The sequence below is a fragment of the Macrobrachium nipponense genome, chromosome 1, assembly GCF_015104395.2.
Source record: "Macrobrachium nipponense isolate FS-2020 chromosome 1, ASM1510439v2, whole genome shotgun sequence".
Classification (NCBI taxonomy): Eukaryota; Metazoa; Arthropoda; class Malacostraca; order Decapoda; family Palaemonidae; genus Macrobrachium; species Macrobrachium nipponense.
This window is the reverse complement of record NC_087200.1, coordinates 77,111,696-77,125,713: the sequence shown is the minus strand read 5'-3', so window position 1 is coordinate 77,125,713 and position 14,018 is coordinate 77,111,696. Positions and strand designations below refer to the sequence as shown.

The 14,018-nt window shown below is 39.3% G+C and overlaps 1 long non-coding RNA gene across 1 annotated transcript; it reads right to left on the bottom strand.

Annotated features, from left to right (window-relative positions):
* Positions 1-481: 481 nt before the first annotated feature.
* On the bottom strand, positions 482-13,446 carry LOC135220215 (uncharacterized). Its single transcript, XR_010315608.1, has 3 exons — positions 13,374-13,446; positions 3,882-3,973; positions 482-530 (listed from the first exon to the last, which is right to left on the bottom strand). It is a non-coding gene; the product is annotated as an uncharacterized LOC135220215 (long non-coding RNA).
* Between the last annotated feature and the right edge of the window lie 572 nt (positions 13,447-14,018).

Here is a 14,018-nt window from a genome sequence, read left to right as displayed (position 1 = left end):
CTGACTGGTGGATGGGCGGGGCAACATTTAGTCAAAAGGTATGTGTTTACCTTGCTTACGTAATGAATGTTTTTCGACTCTTGGCTCGTAATCATTGGCCATGGCGTCGGCTAGATCATTTTTACTCTATAAAAATTAAAACTATCGGGTTTAGGTTATTGATAATGCTGACAAAATTTGTGTGTGGTTGTAAAATATACATATGTCAACTTTAAGCTACATCCGATGCTTTGACAAGGAGCAAAGTCCAAAAAACCGTGTTACAGAGGCCCTGAATCTCATAGTAGAAGATCAGTAGCTACTGTAAATCATTTAGCCTTTGGTAGACACTGGAAGCACAGTTTCATTAACAAAATTTTTTTTTGGTGGGAACTTATGGTTACGCCTTCAAAAATGAATTGTGTTTCTTCAGCATGGCACTAAACCAATAGGGTTCACAAATATGGAAAATCATCCCTTGAAGAGCAGGAGGAAGTATAGACAGGAGAGTATAGAGTATACTTTCTTCGATTCAAGAACTCCTTTCAATCCTGTGAAAAGAAATAACGTATTAACACGGCACGTTTTCGTGTAACACTACAATTGAAGAATATGTATATGATGTGCCAATAAATGGCATAAGACACTGTTGCCAAATAACATCTGAAGAAAGTGACAATCACTGACTATGCATATCTAACTACCACGTATGACTTATGTGAGGTCGCCAGTTACCTTTTACTTAAATTATTTAATTCATTGATTAACCCAGCCTAAATTTAACTAATGACTAACCAAGGGGACATCGACCTTTGAAGCTAGAAGAACCATTTATTTAGAGAATCATAAAAATGTAGTGCTGTCAGAACCGCAATAACAAAAATGACCTTAGAAACTATCATTAAAAAAATCATAAAATTGATGCCTACAGTGTGCATTTAAAACTGAATAAAATTTAATCAAATAATGTCTTAAGAGCGTTACATAATTTCTTTGTTTTAAATGGATAAAAAGGTATTTGCTCAGCGTTTGGGGTCACACAAGTGCCTTGAAAGAGCCTCGCTTAATCCTTTGATTCACTATCCTACGTTAACAAAATTACCAATTCTACTTCCTCCGAACACCACTTCCCTGACCAACCTGTCTTATCTCAGTCCACTGATTAACTTGAACGACTGTAAACCATTTATTAATTTGCCAGGCCTCAAGAAATAACCGCCATACATATTTTACTTTAAAACAGTAATTACCTTATCCTGCCTTAACACTTTCTTTACAGTATCATATCTAGCCTGCTGACGAATGTATTTAAATTTTACCCACTGACTGACCTATTCTACCATAAATTAAATAAACTACGCAAATGACAAGAAAATACTAAGGATTAGTGATAAAAAAATTAATAAAAACAAGTAAAACCTAATTTCCTAAGAAACGGGATGCATATACCCTACTGGTGAAGATTAGTAGTCTTCTTCCCAGCTGGTTCCCATTTTTATATGGGGTTGCCGTTTTGGATGAGCCGTTTCCATTCATTTCTATCCTGCGCTTCTGCCTCAGCAACTCCTTTCTCATGTAAGTCTCCTCTCACACAGTCCTTCCATCTCTTTCTTGGTCTCCCTCTTCTTCTTCCTTTAACCTCCATCCCCATAGTATGTCTCCTAGAGTGGTCCTCATCTCTCCTCAACAGGTGTCATACCATCTCAGCCTCCCCTCCTGCACTTTCTTTGATACTTCCACCACCTTAAGTATTCATTTCTGATCCTATCCTCTCATGTCACCCCTGAAATCGACCTAAGCATTCTCATTTCTGTCACATCCATCTTCTCTCTTTCTCATGTCTGCTGTTTCAGTACCATACAACAATGCTGTTCTTACCACTGTCTTGTGAAATTTATTTTTAACCTCAGCGGTATTCTTTTGTCACAAAGAACTCCAGAGGCTGCTCTCCAGTTGTTCCAGCCAGCCTGTACCTGATGTTTTACTTCTTCCATACTACCTCCAGCATTAACAAAGGATCCCAAATACTTAAACTTACCAACTCTATTTGTCCTCCACCAAGCTGAGATTACTATGTAGCCTTTAATATTTGGATGTTGGAAAGTTAACATAGTTGTCTTATTATAGCAATGGGAAATAGTAATTATAACTTATGTTCTAAGTCTTACCAAATGTCACCATTATCCAGATCAACAAATTAGTATATAAATTATTAACTTAAAAAATTATCTTTCGTCCAACCTGACATTTAAATCTTTACCTAAGTCATTCACTAATAAACCAATCTTATCTGATTACATTTGATCTTGGTCCTGCCTAAACAATATTATCTCATTCTACTAACCAACCAAATATTACTACAACCTATTGAGACTAGCAGTCTAACATTGATCCAGTGACTTATCACACCTGAATCGATGGGCTAACTGTCCTACCTTAAGCCAACAACTAGACTAACTTCAACCGGATTTTCTGGCAACAATCCACTCAGTATCCTGATTAGCCAAAAATAAAAACTAACCACCTGCCCTTATCTATCCGCTCCCTATGCGGACTAGAAGTGATTTCATACCTTGAGTAACAATCCACTCAGTATCCGATCTAGCCAAAATAACTAACCAACCTGCCCTATCTATCTGCTCCCTATGCGGACTATAAAGTGATTTTCATTACCTTGAGTTTCTTTGAACTATAACGGGATTAGACAGTCCCAGAACATTTAGGATTACAGATTACATTCTTATCAGTATGAACATCAAATTGCTACACAGAGAAGGCATTTAAATTGGAATACAAAATTTGGGCCAAGGCCCAAGTTCTACGACCTATGAGACCATTCAGCATTGAAAATAATGTTTAAACAATTTTTAAAAGAGGGTGGAGAGTAAAATGGGAGAAAAAGGATATGAATGGAGGTATAGTAAAAAGAATTAAAAGGGGTTGCAGCTAGTGGCGAAGGGAAGCTGCAAAGAACCTTAGTGCCTACAGTGCACTCTGTGAGATGCACAAATGGCACTACCATCCTACAGGGTACATAGAGAAGGCTTTTCCTTGGTATGTGGATAATTAAGATTTGCAATTGACACCTTATGAAATGAAAATTACTGTATTTTAATAAGAGTATATACTAGGCTTTTTTCTTGTTGGCCAAGTGTATGCGACCACCTCTCATGATTTGAGACGAAGTAAAATGGGTGAATCTGGCAATAACACTAGTGCACAAGTACAAAAATGAATGAATTTAGCAAATGGCCATGTGGCAAACGCAGTTCTTGTGAAAACTGAGTAAAAATTTTGATTTGTCTGGACTCATGTTTACAGTATCCTTCTTGGAACTGGAAAACTATCTTAAATACTAAGAGTTGCTCATATGTTACAGTTGATAAGGCCCTGACAATTTAACGTCCTGTCCACTCAAATCCTAATACACTTTGCGATATGGTTTTATTAAGAGATTATGTTACTTACTAAATGCTTAATGATTAATTCTGGTTTGAGAACTGAATGGAACAAGTTAACCTTTCACATAGCTACCAACTGAACAATAAATGACATGTTCTGTAATTTGTTAGCGCCAGTATTCATTCATATAACTAACCTAGTAAAATAAAACCACCACTGACTTAACGTTTATGTTCTTTAAACAAGGCAGCACCCATGAATTAGCAATTTTAATTAAATGGAGATCGAGGTGGTTTAGATGCGTCCTTTGCCCATCTCCATCTCAGGGAGAAGAGTCTGAGATGTGTCAGCTGTACTCCACTGTAAACCAGAAGGGTTGCAAGAGCCACTCTTATTGGATAAGTACTATTTATGGTTTGGGAAGCCTGAGACGAAAACAGAAAATGTGTAGGCAAGAGGGCAAACAAGACATTTAGTGCAGATGATTGATGATCTCTTACCGAAAAATCTTCTATTTACTACTCTCAGTTGAGTTCTTGAGATCTCTTGTTAAATAACCAGTCTAACTCCTGAAACTCAACTCAAGCTGTACCTGTAACAAAATTCAAAATACAGTAAGTCATGTTTGACGGAAAATTCACTGAATAATTTTCTACTTAATATAAAATTTAACGAAAACCTTTACATCTAGTATGGCATTTCAAAAAGAATGTAGGTACAATGTAAATTATACAAATTACCACAAATTCAAGACTGAAATTCCATGATGTTTCCTATCGCACCAAAATTGGTAGAATGTAGAAATAGCTTTAGTGTCAAAATTTTTATTGGAATTTCTGAATTTTGTTCAAGCTTTCACAAATGTTCTATCCCACTAAATGGGGTTACCGTGTAATTTTAAATTTAACGGTCTGTTAATTCATGGCCGTGGCGCTTTTGACTTTTATTCCCGTAAGAGCTGCTAATTCTAAGAAATTAAAATAATCTTTTACGTTGCTGCATTGCAATTATCACACATGGTGTCAGTGTAGTTAATGAAGAATCCTCAATAAGTTAACCCAAACAGTTTTTGGCAGAGAAAGTCTTAAATGAAGGTATCCAACTTCTCAATTTAAAAAATATTTAAACACGCACTTCTCTAGATTTTGGTCTTTTGACGAACTTAATGTTTACCTTAAGATGTTTATTTAAACCAAATATAAATCCATATGCGTATAAATTTTTTTTCGGGGTTGGGGGGGGGGGGGGAAGGGGGGGGGGGGGCAGTGGGGAAACAATAGGCCCCCTGATCACGTAGGGTTTGTGATATGTTGGATCAGGATGCTTCTGTGTACTGCAATTCCATACTTTTTATTGTTGCAAATTTAAAACTATTGATTACTACGACTGCCCTTCACAGTAATAAAAAGCTACCTTTATCAAAAAACTATGATATTCACAGTGCTTTACAGCAGTATGATACAACTTTAATTATATCCATTTGTTTGTCACTATGGACTGCATATCATAAGAATTGTCATTCATCAAACGTCTACATAAGCTAACGTTTCTGATGGGAAATGCTCATAACTAAGTAGTACCTCAGAGTATTTCATAGCCTTTATACTCTACTTAAAGAATCTATTACTCTCGTTTATGTCGTGAGACATGATGACCCGAGATGTCAATGATACTTAATACAAAGCTGCATTCAGTCTTTATTATACTAGGGAATAGGAGTAATTTGTTCATAATCCCTACAGACCTTGCACAGTTTCCAAGGAATGAAATTTTGAAACTGTAATGGCAAAGGATCGTAGAACTCGTGTTTCACATCGAAATACCACAAAGACAGCTTTCATAAAGGTCAACAACCCCCACAAAATAAAAGTCCACGGATTTTTCGAGAAAACGAATCCCAAGGTGGATACAACATCCAGGAATTAGATGCTAACCATTCCAAAGTGTTGAGGGCAACGCCGTAAGTGTAAAACCAAGGGCCCTGCATTGTACTTGTGTATGAATTTTGAAACCGAAGCCACAAATTAACTATTCGATGTGGCTCCATCTAGGTGTACATAGTTTAGTTCAATAGTGCTTTATTTCAAATATGTAAAAAGTTACTTATCATATTGACCTCATATTATACTTAAGTATCAAATCCAATCAATTTTCCAAGCTGAACTGATATCTTCAGCTGCAGTCTGGTATTAATGCTTAAGCCGACATACTATTTTGTACCTGTGTAGTAAATAAGTTTTCCTACTCTCCGTTACACTTACCCAGTCCCATTATTGATCAAAGTAACCCCATATTGGCCTTCCTGATGCTTGCACTTAGGAATGTCTTGGGGATATATATACAGCGCTGGCATTTTATTTAGTTCGTTTAAATTTCTGTTATTCGTACAATGCACTGATTTCGAATCTCTGCCTCCAATGTAACGCGTCTTTAATACAAAGCAATAAAGTTATTTTAATCATAATTGCTGACTGGTTCGCAGAGCCACATTGTAAATAACCAATTATTGCAGTTTGACAAATCCGAGGCTAACTATTCACGACGGAGTTCGTATCAGAACATCTCGCTGGCAGAAGTCACGTGTTCGGGCTACAGTACTCACTTGGGTTTTAATTTGGTAATTCTAGTCAATAACTCCGCACGTACTGCAAAGAACGTTACCGCGAATACGAAAGCCACCAAGGATTGGGTCGTCAAATGTATTTCGCAGTGTTTAGTACTAGCCCCTGGAGGTTATTAACAGTGGCTTGGAGTTTAATTTACCAGTCGACCCCAAAAATAAAGGTAAATTCTTAATAAGCAACCCAAATACTATAGGAAACTAATTTCCAAATAAATACCCGACGCACAGTTATTACCTAGATCTACCAAGCTATTCTATATTAAAATGTACGGAATGAATGATTAAAACTTATCTAAAACTTTCTCCCTATTTCATTACTATTTACATATCATAAATCATTCCTGTCTCTGCAACCTACAGTTTTGTTTTTCCACCAAACTAAAAACTTTCAACTGGGATCCCGAAGTTTACATCCAGATGTAGAGGGGAAAAATCACACCACTAACATTGGTTAAGATATATGTAAAACCTGACATAAGCAGTCTGAAAAATATATGATTTATATGTTTGGCGAGAAATTGGTAATTCTTCAGAAGCAGTCCGCACTGGAAATAATAAATAATCACCTACATGGAAAGAGCATGTGAAAAGCAATATAAAAAGCATAGTCATTAATTATATGAGAGATTGAACGGGGTGGAATTAAATGAGCTTGATAAGTTTTTACCTCGAACCTTTTTCCTAAGTCGGGAGAGGTGTTTCCTCTACGGTAATGTTTACTTTTAATGAGCCCTCTTAACTTATTTTCTTACGCAAAACAACCAGAAAGGAGTGCTTTGCAGCAATAATAATAATTGGGAGCACCTACTGATTCGCGGGCCCACTCGACCGCCGACCGAAATCGGCGGACCACCACCAAAGCCAATATGGCGGCGATACCAAAACAACAAGAAACAAAGTAAGGAGCGACTACATATTGGCGACCATCGATTTGTGTGTGCTGTCAGTAAGGCCGTAGTGGAACGGCGCTTCGCGCCTTATCCGCAAATTTAAAGAGTCTTGGCAAGCACGGCATGTACGGCAAGAGGTAATGTTGCGCTGCGCGCGCTACCCACAGGGTTTACAGTAATTACCGTGGCGTGGCAGATAGATTGGGTGTCGCATCGCTTACGCCGACGTCCTTTTCGTCACTACAGAACGATCACACCCAAAGGCGTTCCTGTTGTAGTCGGTCCGACAAATAGCTCCACAACACTCGCAGTTTTTTGGCTGAAGATTTAAATTATGTCTCTGAGCATATTCAATCACAACTTCTTTACCACCACCACTAGACAAATAATGATAAAATTCACCGTAACCCACATTGCACTGCAAACAATCGGTAGGAAATCGAAGGTCTCTGTCAAAATTAATGCCAGAAGGGCCAGCCACTACCTCTGCCATAGCTACAGGAAGACAAAATGCCAGTTTTTGCTTCATTTTTCGAGTATTCAGTCAAACAAGGATACCAGTGGACACTGGACAGCTAACTTTATTACTCCGCTGAAATGCTAGTGAAACACAGTTTTCGACTAAAGTCGTTCGTAATTGGTTATGAAACCCATGACGTCAGAACGATGTCACACCTCTCACCGAATAATGAGTAACTGGAACTGCTTTTGTTTGCGTAAGCAAGTAAGTTAGAGGGCTCATTAAAAGTAAACATTACCGTAGAGGAAAACACCTCTCCCGACTTAGGAAAAATTCGAGGTAAAAACTTATCAAGCTCATTTAATTCCACCCCGTTCAATCTCTCATGTAATGACTATACTTTTTATATTGCTTTTCACATGCTCTTTCCATGTAGGTGATTATTTTTATATCCAGCGCGGATTGCTTCTGAAGAATTACCATTCAGGCCGAGCGCAAGCATTGTACATCCTACTACAGATGAACCCCAGCATTGTATCACCCAAACTTAAGGAATACAATACATCTAACACTAAAGGAAGGTCCCATAGGACAGTTTGTACCAGGTGCCCTGTATTTCACCAAGAGGGACACGGGTGTGTGTTTCGGGAGAAAGGGTATACGGCCAGATGGGATCCCGCCAAGGTAGGGACCATCACCCTTAGATTATATAAAACCCCAAAATTCCCCTTGCCTCATCTTTGGGCTATATGGTAGATCTAGTGTACCTATCCGCGGCGGCCCAGAGTATGGCAGTTGCAGTTTTTCTATGCAGTTTTACCTCCTGAGCAAGAATTTGAAGTAATATTTATTCGGACGACTCTAAAATTTACCTTTGAACTCTATCCTACGGTAAAGGGGATTCCCATTGGGAACCGGGTTTTTGGTGGGGACAAAACCCCAACTCTATCTACTGGTAAGGGGGACCCCAGTGGGAACCGGGGTTTTGGGTGGGGAGAAACCACTTGGGGGGAGATTTTGCCGTGTTATTGTGGTATTTCCCACATTTATCACTTTTAAAAACACGAAATACAGGCGGAAATAAGAATAACAAAAACTAGCTATAGTGGAGCCGTTCCACATCCATATTTGTCTACTACCACTACTACCACAACACAATGAATCCTAACTACGCATGCGCTAATGCTACTGCGCATGCGCTAACTGTAAGGGAGCTTTTGGTCCTAAACTCGGACTTCTTAGTGAGGAAAGAAATGGGGGTTTACGGGAGGGATATATGTATTTAGCCAAACACGTTACAGTATGACCCTACATTGCTACCGGACTGAGTGAAGGATTGGGTGGTAACAGGGTTCCCAGATTTGGCAGTTTCTCACCAAATTTGGCTTTTTTTTCCTAATTTGGTGGGTAAAAATTCACTTTGGCTGGTTAGTGGTATTTTGGCTGGTTTTCAAACACTTTCTATTTGAGCTAAACACTGATCCCACGTTTGAGGAATCTCTCCCCAGATTGGGAATTTTTGAAGGTTTTCAGGAAAATCTGGGGAATTTGAATAGGTTTTCAGTAAAAACTTGGTAACATTTAAGCAAAATATGTAGATGGAATTAAAATAAAAATCACACACACCAGATGACCACAAAACAGGCTGCCGGATTCTCAGGGAACGAGCCTCATTTCAAAATTTCAATTCATTCTTCCGTTTTTTTCCTGCATTCTTATATTAGTGTTTATATTAATCTAACTAAAACTATGATGCCGCCGCTATACAAGCATATATATGATAAAAAATATGCATTTATAAAGATAGATATAACGCACATATATTTGCCGGTTATTTGGGTTGGTTTGGATTACCATTTGGCGGGATTTTGGCTGGTTTCATGGTAGACTTTGGCTGGTTGGTAGTGGTGTCATCTGGGAACCCTGGCTGATAACCATACGTTGAGTTACATAAAAGCATTTAGCTATTTTGTTTATTAAAACATGTTTATGTGAATTCTAGTGTTTATTCCTTTTCATTTTTCCATAGTATTTGTATAATAACTGTTTTGAAATATCCCCACCTAATCATTTCACCATATATAACTTGAAATATTATGTTATAATTGAGGACAGACACCTAAAAATGCCTACGTGTTGATATAGAACTCAGTTTTAGGACGTTTCGATACCTACCTACCTACCTACCTGTTACGTGAAATTGCACATTGCGTTGCATATTACATACACACTCCCTATATCATTTATACACAAGTCAATCCCTCCCCTTTCCAGTATTCACTACTGGCTTCTTTACGTTACACCATTTACAATGCATTTCTCACCGATACCAATACCTATATTAAAGTTTGCCATTAGTTATTATAAAACCTACATGTTCAATATACTAAATTTTTAAATAGATAGTTTGCCATTATTCTTGATAAAACCTACATTTCAATATATTCCATTATACACTTTTACAGACATTACAATTTACACCTCCCTTCCAGTTTCCTTACTATTACGCAGTTATGTATGGTTACTTTTTACATTTTACAACACTTCCACACCCATCAAAGTTAGGTTTATATGTCATTTTACCTACTGGGGGGCCAAATCCCATCCCCCGGTTAGGCAACATACCTTAGGTTTAGTTTGTTATATGTTTGGTTTACCTACTAGTTTTACTTCCTTGAAGGGGGTTACCCGGTTAGGCTAGGTTGGTTAGTTCTTCAAGGGTGGATACCGGGGGGGGGGGGGGGGGGGGTGGTTACTGGCCCTACTTGGTTTAACCTACTAGGTTAGGTTTGGTGAGGTTTACATTACTTACTAGGTTAGTTAGGCCTTTAAGGGGGGGTGGGGGGACCAGGGGGTGAAACCCCCATGGTCAGGCAATATTCCCTATCTAGGTTAGGTTAGGTTTAGGTTACATTCCTTACTAGGTTACGTTAGGCCTTTAATACGGGGGGGTGGGGGGGGCGACCCCCTGGTTCGAGCAATATACTAGGTTTAAGTTAGGTTGGTTGGTTAGGTTTATTCCTTACTAGGTTAGGTTAGGCCTTGGGGGGGTTAACGGGGGTTGGGGGGGCGAAGGCCCCCTGGTCAGGGCAATATTCCCTACTAGGTTAGTTTAGGTTGGTTAGTTAACATTCCTTACTAGGTTTGGTACCTTTAAGGGGGGGTGAAAAATGGGGGGCCCGAAGCCCACCTGGTCAGGCAATATTCCCTACTAGTTAGGTTGGTTAGGTTACATTCCTTACTAGGTTACGTTAGGCCTAGTATTTCCCTACTAGGTTGGGTTAGGTTACGTTCCTTACTAGGTTAGGTTAGGCCTTTAAGGGGGTAGGGGGGGCGGGGGGGCGAAGCCCCGCCCCCCTGGTCAGGCAATGTTCCCTACTAGGTTAGGTTAGGTTGGTTAGGTTACATTCCTTACTAGGTTAGGTTAGGCCTTTGGGGGAAGGGGGGGTATCGGGGGGGGCGAAGCCCCCCTGGTCAGGCAATATTCCCTACGAGGTTAGGTGGTTAGGTTACATTCCTTACTAGGTTACGTTAGCCTAATATTTCCCTACTATGTTAGGTTAGGTTACGTTCCTTACTAGGTTAGGTTAGGCCTTTGGGGGGGTTTAAGGGGGGGTACGGGGGGGCGAAGCCCCCCTGGGTCAGGCAATGTTCCCTACTAGGTTAGGTTAGGTTAGTTACATTCCTTACTAGTTAGGTTAGGCCTTTAAGGGGGGGTACCCCCCTGGTCAGGCAATATTCCTACTAGGTTAGGTTGGTTAGGTTACATTCCTTACTAGGTTTACGTTAGGCCTAGTATTTCCCTACTAGGTTAGGTTAGGTTAGGCCTTTAAGGGGGGTACGGGGGGCGAAGCCCCCTGGTCAGGCAATATTCCCTACTAGGTTAGGTTACATTCCTTACTAGGTTAAGTTAGGCTTTAAGGGGGGGTACTGGGGGCAAAGCCCCCCTGGTCAGGCAACATTGCCTACTAGGTTAAGTTCCCTACTAGGTAAGGTTACATCCCCTGCTAGGTTGGTTTGGTTCTTTAAGGGGGGTTACAGCAGGCCCAACACCCCCCTGGTCAGGCAACATCCCCTACAAGCTTTAATTAGTTTTGTTATATGCTAACCTATGTTTAATTTGGTCTTTTGTATTTATTAAAACAACTTAGGACCTATACACATTTACCACCCAGGACTTAAATCCACCCCCTCCTGGGCCCGTTATATATGTATTTGTATTATTTCATATTTTGAACCCATCCCACATTTACATTTAGTTACAAAGATTTTTCTGCCTTTTACTCAGGTAATTATGATCGACTAATCGGTTTTTGCCAGGACCACGGCCTCCTGAGAAAGCAGGTCTTTTGCCCCCATTCAGTCAACTCCAAGATACGGGAGGAGAATGTATAACTTCGTCGGGTACTTGGCTGTTGCTTATTTCAAGCTGCATTTTGAGGAACCCAAGACCCGCCTCCACGCATTCTTAAAAGCAGCTGCTGCTTTGTACCCTCCACCCCTTTAAGGTAAGGTCCAAACATTATTCTTAATTATTATGTTTTAGGAAAGTGAGTGTTAGGCTTTCGCCGAAAGTTGCGCCAAGGTATGTTACTATTCAGTGGGGTGCTGCTAAGACAACTCGTACCTTCCACCTTACCCCGCCCTCCCTCCCCCTGTGCGTTACACCCCCCGCCCTCCCCCCTTAGTGAACATATGGCTCCGTGGTGGTTGGGGAATTTAAACATGGCGGCTGTGTTACATCTCCTTCACCGTAACGAATACTTGGTACCTTCCTATAGGACCGTTCTTCGGTGACTTAGACTATGGCAATTGACAATTTTCTATGTTATTTTAGTTGCTTTACAAGGGTTGTAAGGAATATTTTTTCGTTTGGTTGGAACTAAAACTTTAATATACCTTTGAGTTTGGTGCGGCTATTATGTAACTTTCAAAGGTCAATTACTGCTTAGTTACAGCCGGCCGAATGGATATTACTTTTAAATCTTGTACAGTAACTAAAATAACATAGGAATCAGTCAATTGCCATAGTCTAAGCCACAGCGGATTGCTTCTGTAGAAATACCATTGAGCTCTACGATACTGACGAGGAAACGCTAAAAGAATTATAAAAATAAAAAAAACTTATTTAAAAAAAAAATGGTCATGTCTGTACCGAGCTTAATTCACTCTTCTCACCAGCAATACTTACTTTACATTCACAGCACGGGGTAAAAGCAAATTTTAATTTTTACTCTTTCCAATCCTTAAACCTCAGGAAGAAGTTGACTACACTTATGCAACTGAAAAAGTAAGCTTACGGCCGGCTTGGGTACATCAGTTTCGATTGAACAAACCCCCTAAAAATTTTATCTATCATGACGCGACTATAAAGTTCTCCGTTAGACTATTCAAGATGACCCTCTCCTGACTATATGCGGTATAAGTCACCATAGCTATTAAACAACACTCGGCCGTGAAAGCATAAAGGTCGTATCCATAATGGACAAATTACCTTCAAAACAAAAGTTAAAACTAAGCTCATTTGCAGTTATTTTTCCGGATGAGTTACCAGAAATCGACAGAGGAGCCAATCAAGAACTGAATACTAATAAGGAACGTTCCCGCGAATACGACAGCCACTTGGGATTGGGGCGTCAAATGTATTTCGCCGTGTTTGGTACTAGCCCCTGGGAATTAGTTAAGAGTCTATCCCCCTAAAACAACGATAAGTTCTTAAGCAACCCAAATACTGCTTTTAAATTTTTTTTTCTTAGAATCATATTGGACTTCCAACAGCCGGTTCATAAACCATTAAATTTACAAAAACTTGACAACAGACTGCAGATGAAGGCATTTTGTCTGTCACGGTTGGTTAACCCAATAAAGCATTTCCTTCCTGTGGGCACAAACATAACGAGATAAGGTCATAAAACAACTACCAACATCCCCAAAACGTCAAACGCATCACAAAGTGTTTCGATCAGTTGAAAATGACATTACATTTAATTTCTTGAATAATTTACACTTCAAATCTTACCTCCTGATTCAAAACAGAAAAAAGTTTGATGCTCAGCAACAAGCAACGAAAACAAAACTGACGGACAGGAAGCTGATTTTCAAAGACGGTATTTTTGGTTCTTTCTTGAACAGGCACCGCCTCCATTTTTTCAGCCAATCACAACCACCCAAATTATTTGTTCTCCTGACTGGCCGAGGGACAAACGAGATTCCTTAACTAGCAGTCAAGCACCATCGTATTGTTTTCGTTCGTTAAGTCATGATATTTAACTTAGTTTGGCAAAGGATGCAACAAACAAAAATAATATCGATACAGAAAGCACAATGACTCTGAGCAGAATAAAAAAAAGGGCTAAAAATCAAGAGGTCTTTGTGGGAAGCGGCTGAAATTCGACAAATTTTAAACATGGTAGTCAGCATGAGACACTATTTGTTTGTGTCTGAAAACAACAATATTGTATATGGTAGGGCACTGTCTAAACTAGATACTTTAATAATGAGGTTGCGTTTTGGGCTATAAAGAAATATTGGGGAAATAACTTGATAATGAAAACTCTAAATGTAAATTATGCGGTGAGTTACGGAAACATACTTTACAACATTATGTTATGGAATGTAATAAATTATCAGTTTCGTAACCCCAGAATATATGATGTAACAAATC